The sequence below is a fragment of the Zalophus californianus genome, chromosome 10, assembly GCF_009762305.2.
Source record: "Zalophus californianus isolate mZalCal1 chromosome 10, mZalCal1.pri.v2, whole genome shotgun sequence".
In the NCBI taxonomy this organism is placed as follows: Eukaryota; Metazoa; Chordata; class Mammalia; order Carnivora; family Otariidae; genus Zalophus; species Zalophus californianus.
The window spans coordinates 48,796,345-48,804,524 of record NC_045604.1 but is presented as its reverse complement, the minus strand read 5'-3'; the positions used below and the strand labels follow the sequence as shown (position 1 = coordinate 48,804,524).

General features: G+C 44.9%; 1 non-coding gene across 1 annotated transcript; it reads right to left on the bottom strand.

The window, feature by feature from the left end:
• Window positions 1-572: 572 nt before the first annotated feature.
• LOC113933828 lies at window positions 573-675 on the bottom strand. The gene has a single exon (XR_003523523.1). It is a non-coding gene; the product is annotated as a U6 spliceosomal RNA (small nuclear RNA).
• Window positions 676-8,180: the final 7,505 nt, after the last annotated feature.

Genomic DNA, 8,180 nt, shown 5'->3' with positions numbered 1-8,180 from the left:
TTTCTTAAACAAGTCCAGAGGTACGGTATCTCAGGGAAGGTCTGATTATGTCATCAAGGGCTCAGGCTCCTGTTCTCCTTCACACTCTGACTTAATAGGCATATTGCTCCCCATCATCATGCGTATTGCTTCATGGACTTGATGTGGCTGCCTTACTTCCAGGCATCACATCCATATTCCAGATAGGAAGGAGGAGAAAGGGATGGCAGCCAGCTTTTTTTTTCAAGTCTGTCCCTTTCATTAGAAAGGCAAACATTTCCTGGAAAACTCCCAGCTGACTCTCATTTTATGTCTCATTGGTCCCTGTTGGTAACATTTCACTCCTAGCAGCAAAGGAGGATGGAAGAAAGAGCAGTCTACAAAGAGAAATTGTATAGCCATGACTAGATGGAATTTATCAATCTCAATTCATTCCCGGAGTCAAGGTATATTGCTGCTACACATCACCAACCTTCACCACCATCCGAACCAAAGGACAAAGACAACCTTGGCAGCATTATTTTTAGCTGTAATGATGGTGGCTGTGTAACTGACCGGTGACTTTCTAATATAAAAGTACTTTGAAAATAGTGAAATGATGTATGGTTTTCACAGATTTGCGTGCCATCCTTGTGCAGGGGCCAGGCTAATCTTCTCTGTATCGTTCTAATTTTTGTAAATGTGCTGCCGAAGCAATCATGAAATGACGTATGGTTTGATCATTGATTAAAAAATACGGAGTCAGTGGAACTGAATATTATTAAGTTCAACATATTTAAAAAAATGACAGTGTGGCTTATTGAACTCAAGAAGACTACAGAGAAATCAAATCCAATAATATTTACACAGTCTTCCTTTCCCAAAAGCGAGTAATTTCTGAATCCAATATAGAAGGAATTATAAACACCACTTGCACTGATGGTTCGAATTTCTCTAAGGAAGTAAATTCTGAGAATCACAAACTTCAAAGATCACTTTCTGGTCTATATTTCTACCAAATTCAGAGTGAAAAGTACCTCCTGGGTTGTGGCTTCCTCTACCCAAGCAAAGACTACAGAGGCCCATTGCCTACTGTTCTTTTTTCCCCTTCCCATTACTGTTTCTCAAGCTCACCCCTTAGTAAGGTTAATTTTGGTATTAGAGGTCTTCTATTAGCACTCACAAGGTGAAAAGTAGGGAGCTAAGGTGTCCAACCATCCTAAATTCCCCGGACTGAGGCTTTCCTAGGAAGTAGGACTTGCAGTGCTAAAACCAAAGCTGTCCTAGGCAAACTAAAATGGTTGGTTCCCCTAGGGATTGTCACCAACTTGAAAGGGGGTGAGGAAGAGGGGAGTTTTAGAAGAAGGAGGGAGAGGGACGGAGGACCTGGGGAGTCATGGCCATTCAACCCAACTTAAATTTTATGGTTTTTCTTTCCATCTTAATAACTAGGGTTCCTGCACATCAACTCACTGGTGATACTTGACCTCATCATTTCTTCAGGTTCTTTACTCTTCCAACTTGCACATAATTGCCCAGTTTTTACCTTCCACTTCTGTCCTACTATAAATATGTTTCCCAAGTTCTATTCCTGTTCACCAGATTCAATGGCTTTATAAGTGAATGCTATGAAGCCCTCTCTGATCCAACACATAGCAATGATAGAGAACATATAAAAAAGAATTTTAAAAGTCATAGCCACACTCGGGGTACCTGGGTAGCTCAGTAAGTGTCTGACTCTTGGTTTCGGCTCAGGTCATGATCTCAAGGTCGTGAAATCAAGCTTTGACTGGGGCTCTGCATTCAGAGTCTGCTGGAGACTCTTTTCCTCTCCCTCTGCCCCTCCCACTTGTGCACGCACACGCTCGCTCTCTTTCTCTCTCAAATAAATAAATCAGTCTTTAAAAAAAAAGTCAGCCACACTCAAAAATTATATATATATATATATATATACATATCTATATCTATATGTATCTCCATAGTCCTGGAACAGAATCAAAATGCAAAGCGAAGAGTAGGGGCTGATCTGAGGGTCTGCCAGTCTCTGGATCTGGAAGTAGGTAGCAGGAGCTGTGAGTTTGGCTTCTGCAGATAAAAGCACACCAGAGGGGAAAAGTTCTCCGTGGGAGGCACGGGAACCACAGTCCTGCTCAGAGCTCACAACCGAAAGCTGGGGTGGGGCTTCCCTGACTTGTGAAAGGAAGCTGTAAAAGGAGCTGCCTACCACTGCCTGAGGTGTAGCTTCATGTTTGGAGAACCAGACTCAAACCCCACAAGGAGGAATACACAGAGAAAAAGAAAGGTGGGGGGGGGGAATTCCTACATATAATGATCCTGTAAACCCAACTTTAAAATTCATGAAGAGATCGAATGCCAGGAAAGAGCCAATAAAATCAATAATTGGTTTATTGTTTTTCCAGAAAGAATAAAAAATTTTGAAAAAGACTTAAAATTATGTGCACTTAGCATCCTTGAAGAGATCAATGAAGGCATTACATCCTTACAAAAGATCCATGCCAGTGATATATTACACCATTAAAACAGACAAATGAAGTAAATACAGGTGGATATAAAATTAGAACTTATGAAGAAAAACACAGTCATTGAAAAATTTTTAAAAAACTCAATAGAATAGTTTCTAAACTGAATGTAGTTGAAAAGAGAATTAATAAATTGGAATTGGGAGGAATTCACCCAGAAGGTAACAGCATCAAAGGAGACATAGAAATGAGACAGAGGATGGCAGGTATTGTGGCTATGGACTGGGGCCTCGGGCAGGGCTTGTCAAAGGTGACATTTGAACAGCTACCTGACTAAGTAAGGATGAGAGTAATGAGAACATAAATAAATATAAATCAAATTCATAGACACACAGTGGTAATACCTATTTTCCAAGCAGCTGTGAGAATTAAACAGCATGCATAAAAGCATCAAGCCCAGTGCCTGACACATAATTTATAACAAATGTTAAGCAGCTCTGTTTCCTTTCCTAAAAACCCGAGTGAAAAGAATAGAACTTAGGGGCACCTGGGTGGCTCAGTCGGTTAAGCATCTGCCTTCAGCTCAGGTCATGATCCCAGGGTCCTGGAATCGAACCCCACGTCGGGCTCCTTGCTCAAAAGGGAGTCTGCTTCTCCTTCTCCCTCTGTGCTCTCTCTCTCATATAAATAAATAAATAATTTTTTAAAAAAAGAATAGCATTTAGCTTTTTGCCTCCATGTTGAGGGGGCTTTGGCCACTTCTGCTCCAGCCCAGCATCATTCCCAGGGGACTCAAATTGGCTGATGATTTTGATGCTAATAATGGAGGATTCAGCTCTTTGTGACAAAGCGGCTGGAACATTGTCAGCTGTTCCATACGCCTGTTTTCTCCGTCTGCTTCTCTCCCTTGAGCACAAACTCTATTTTCCCCTCTAGCATGAACTAAACAAGCTAGTCATGTCCAAAATGCAGAGATGACATTTTAATATATCCAGGCAGCCTGGCTAGTAGTTTCTCTGCAAACTCTCAAAATGTCCTCAGCACCGGCTCTCAGCACTTTTCTCCGTTCCATCTTGTCTGGAGCCCCGAAAGAAGTCCTGACAGAGGTCACGAAGTGGGGGAGAGACAAAGCCACCCTCATTCTGAGCATTGAGCCTTTTCAACTCACAGGCCCCTGGTGGAAACATTCCCTAATGAAAAGAACAAAATAAGACTGGTTCACAGCGAACAGCAACAGAATGTTCCATCGGACAGAGAGCCGCTTCTTGGAACGTGGGAATCTGAGAGACTGGATTGCATTCAAAGAAAATGCCCCTAGAGTGATAAAGAGCAAGTCCTGGGGGCTCAGCAACATTGGAGATTCCTTGCTTGAAAGGGGGGGTGGGGTTCCCTGCCAAGCCGGGGGGGTGGGGGTGGGTATCCTGGAAACTGAACTAGGCTGGGATGTGAGGCTGATGATCAAGGACGTTGGGCGTAGCAGCTTCTTCCTCCCCTGAGTGAGACCCAAAAGCACAAAGGAGAAGCTGGAGGTGTGGTGTGTGTTTGTTTTTCTAACCAGAAGAGAGAAAATGCGTCCCACCCTCTCTGAGTCTGTGGTCAGGAAAAGGTTGTTTTCAGAAGGAAAAAAGCAAGAGGAAGAGGGAACATCCCTTTTTGCTGGGCATTTGCTCCCACGGGTGAGGCGGGCTCAAGGACTCTGGGTGGGGGGTCCGGGAGCCCCTCAGCTTCTCAGCACCCCCCCACCCCTGCCAGCCCAAGGGCTCCCACTAGCAAGTCTGTAAAAAAAAAAAAAAAAAAGATCAGTCTTCCCTTATTTACTTTGAGGCTTTTTTTTTTCTTTTTAAAAACTGCACATCTCACCAAGTCTGAATTATTGAAAAAGAAAACAGTAAAGAACTGAGCGTTGCAACTTTGGCACAGTTGGAGGTAAATGTTCATGCTTGGAATGGAGAAAAATAACAGGACTTGGAGGGGTGCGTGGTGGGATTCTAAGGTCTCCCATGTCCCACAGCGCAGGTATCCAGTGAATCTTCTGGAGAAGAAGAAAAAAAAATCCTTAAAGTTGCGTCACATTAAAAACAAAAGAAAAAATTGGATTCTTGGGGTGAGAATAGAGAGGAAATTATTGCACAATCAGCAGAATGAGTGTATGTATCGTGGCTTTGGTCATCTTTACATACATTAGGCTGCTTTGTTCACTGTGCTTGTCCATCACACACACACACACACACACACACAGACACGTGCACACGCGTGGGCATGTGCGCGTGCACACAGCGTGGACTGCCTCCTGACTAACATCTCAGTCCCTGTGGTCGGTGGGCAGGAGAACCATCCAACAGAGAAAACTTCATATTGAGCAGGGACATGGGCCCATAATCAGTGTTTCTTAGGCAGGGCCCCTGCATCGCCGTAGACTCCTCACTTGTCTTTTGATTAAATTACCGCAGGGCACCATCCCAGCAAGCGCACATGGTCCTGATGATGCCTTCCCCGGCGGTCAGTCATTTTGCTGGCACCAATAGAACCAGTTACCCGCCCACAGAGACTGCCACAGGGTAAGCTTTTGAGTAACAAAATAAGTTCTAAGTTCATGGTTGAATCCTTTTTAAAACTAGTTCCTCATTCTAATTAGAAACACTGCATTGATCTATTTTCTCTTCTTATGCTTCAATACATATGGTTTGTTTTTTTTTTTAAATTCATCTACTTTTTAAAGTTCACTACCTTTCTTCATGTGATCTTGCACAAACCCCAACCCCTTGTGACAGCCAGGAGCGTGCTCTGAGGACAGATGTGACTAACTGCTCAGTATTTTCAAAGGGCCTTGCAGGCCACATACTCTCATCGTCAATCTCCCTGTGCCTCAGCCTTAATTTTTAAAAAGGCCTTTGTTCCAGACCCAGGGCTCAAGCATGTATGTCCATGACTCCCAGAGAGTGAAAGGCTTGGGAAATGGGGGCCCAGAAAGGCGATGACCCGCTCAGTATTATAGAGCAAAATAGCAATGAAGCCAAACTAGAAACTGGAATTCACTGGTTCCAAGTGACTTTTTCAAGAAGCACATATTTTCTTAAAGATTTTATTCATTTATTTGAGAGAAAGAGAGAGAAGGGGGAGGGGTAGAGGGAGAGGGAGAAGCAGGCTCCCCGCTGAGCAGGGAGCCTGCTGAGGGACTTGATCCCAGGACCCTGGGATTATGACCTGAGCCGAAGGCAGACACTTAACTGACTGAGCCACCCAGGTGCCCCTCCAGAAGCACGTTTTTAAATTAAATGAGACTACATTGAACATCTGTGTGTGGGGATTTATTTTGTGCAGTGCTAGCTAAGGGCAATCATACAATGTGCCTATTAAAAACACAATGTGGAGCAGAAGCAAATAATCCAATTTATCTATTGAGTTTAACCAGGAATATTGATTTGAATAGGTAATAATTTGACACTGGGTGGAAAAATTACTGTGTCTCTTCTTGGACAAGACTCAGGAATGACCATCACTCCCTTGTCTCCTGACGAAATCAATAGTGAGTTTAGCAGCTGCTCTGTTATTATAATTCAGCTACTTTATTTCTGTTTTAATCAGAGCAGATTACTTTTGGCCAAACTAGAATCTCTGCATATATAGTCTACAATGTATGACCTCTTTCAGTTAATGAGAAATGATTCCCTCTGTTCGTCTGATGTTTGTGCAAAGCTGATTTATCCTGACCAATATTATGCCAATTATAGAAGTGCAGTTAGCTCTTTCAGACAATTTCTATTATGAGAGCTCTTGAAAGTACAACACAGAAGAAAGAATAAAAAGGAGCAGACATGTAATTAGAGAGATTATGAAAATCCTTTCCCAGGTATCAGAATGCATTTGAAGGGTAGGAATTTTGATCTTTGTATTATGATGCCTGTATCCTCTGCTGGGTGAGCTTGATTCTTCAGTTTTGTGGTGTAAAATCTCTGATGCCCATAGGGGCCAGGAAAATAAGGTAGATGAATAAGACAGGTAGGGTTCAAGTTCAAGTGCTTGTGCTTGTGTCATGGGAATGAGGACCTTAGAAGCCTGGACCCGGAGGTCCTTCCTCTAAAGGAAGCTGCCTGCCTCAGTGCTGTAATATCATAGGGGAATGAGGGGCCCCAGTGCAGCCAGAAAAGCCAGAAATCTGGATTTGAGTGAAATATCCTTTTAGTGGGTCCAATTTTCTTTTTTCTTTTTTTCTTTTTTTAATTTTTAAATACTGGGCTGGATCAAATAAAGTTTATCTGAGGGCACGATCTGGTGGGCTGCCATTTTGTGGCCCCCCCCTACAAAGGTCATTTCAATAACAAGAGGCTTAGAAAGGGTCTACAAATTAGCTGGAGCATCCACCAGGTGGCAGGAAGAGGTAGCCGATCTCTCTTGGCTTGCCAACCTTCCCAGAGTCAAAGACGGCCGTGGACCTGCCTGGAATCTTCAAGTTAACAGCTGCCCTCTTGGCCCCACCAAACACTGCTCCCCAAATCCTAAAGCAGACAAACATTTGAGGAGACCTCCCTCTTGTCCTATCATTATCAGACACAGATATGCCAGGAAACTTGGAAAACAGACAACCCACCATGCCACAACCCAGCTTACCCTGCCCAGCACCCACCCCCACCACCAGGGCCACTGGGGAGCCAGTTCCTGGAGCGTGAAGGGCTAAGAACCTTGACTCTGCTTCCTCCTTCCTCTGGTGTGAGAGCACCAGATAGGAGGTGGAAAGGTGCTGAAAATGAAAAATATCCGTGCCCCAGGGCTGCTTCCTGCTGTAAGGGGAAGCAAACCGGCTGCCGGGGCTGATAATCAAGGCCTAGTATCGGGTACCATCAAGGTCTACTTGATGCTGATACCTGTGTTTGAGGCCTGAGCTCCTGATCCCCCGCTTGGCCTTGCCCTTTCCGTGCCAGGAGCTGTCCTGCCCCTCAGTGTGGTTTTGACCCTTACACCACTACTCCTGTCTACAGTGCTCCACCACAGTGCACAACCCCAGCCTTGCCTCCTGCCCAACAAAGACTCCCTAGCGGTCTCCTGCTCTGCTTGGCCCAGACTCTCCTGGCCCAGCCCCAGCCTCTGCTCCCAGCTTCCCCCAGGCTTACCCCACCCCACCGTCTCCGTGCTTTGTCCAGGCACTGAAGACCACGCTGCTGGGACAGTCCTGCCCCTGCCCCACCCCCCAGAGCTGCCTTGTTTCCACTTCTCAGAAGACAGTGTTAAAGTCAGCATACAACATAAATCTGTGACTTGGGAAGAATGGGATGGGGAGAGAGGGCGGCTCATTTCCACTGAGAATTAGCAGGACAAGACAGTTCTAAATTGTGGCAGGAGAGAGAAAGGCTGTAAAATACTAGAATTTATTATCTGAGGAGATTTGGCAATTTTCAGGGTTTCTGAGTAGATGAGAAAGTCCAGTGCTTGACATGGGGATTGGCTGGGAGTGGGGAGCCCTGCCGCGGGCCATGGAAGAAACAGATTAGCTTCAAGATCAGCCCTCCAGACTGCCCTGTCCTCTTCGTAGCCAGCTGGGAACGGAGATATCCTTTTAGGGAAAAGTTTAGGCTCATTTAAAGGGGGCTTAAAGAAGGCCATGTCAGGCAAGTTTCCATAATGCCAAATTGCAGAAGGGCATTGTAAACTGGGGAGAGCCCCATCTGGGAATTCAGGGGCCTGACTCGCGGTCTGGTCCAAGTCTGTGGGAGCTCAGGCGAAGTGCTAGATCTCTCTAGGTCTCCA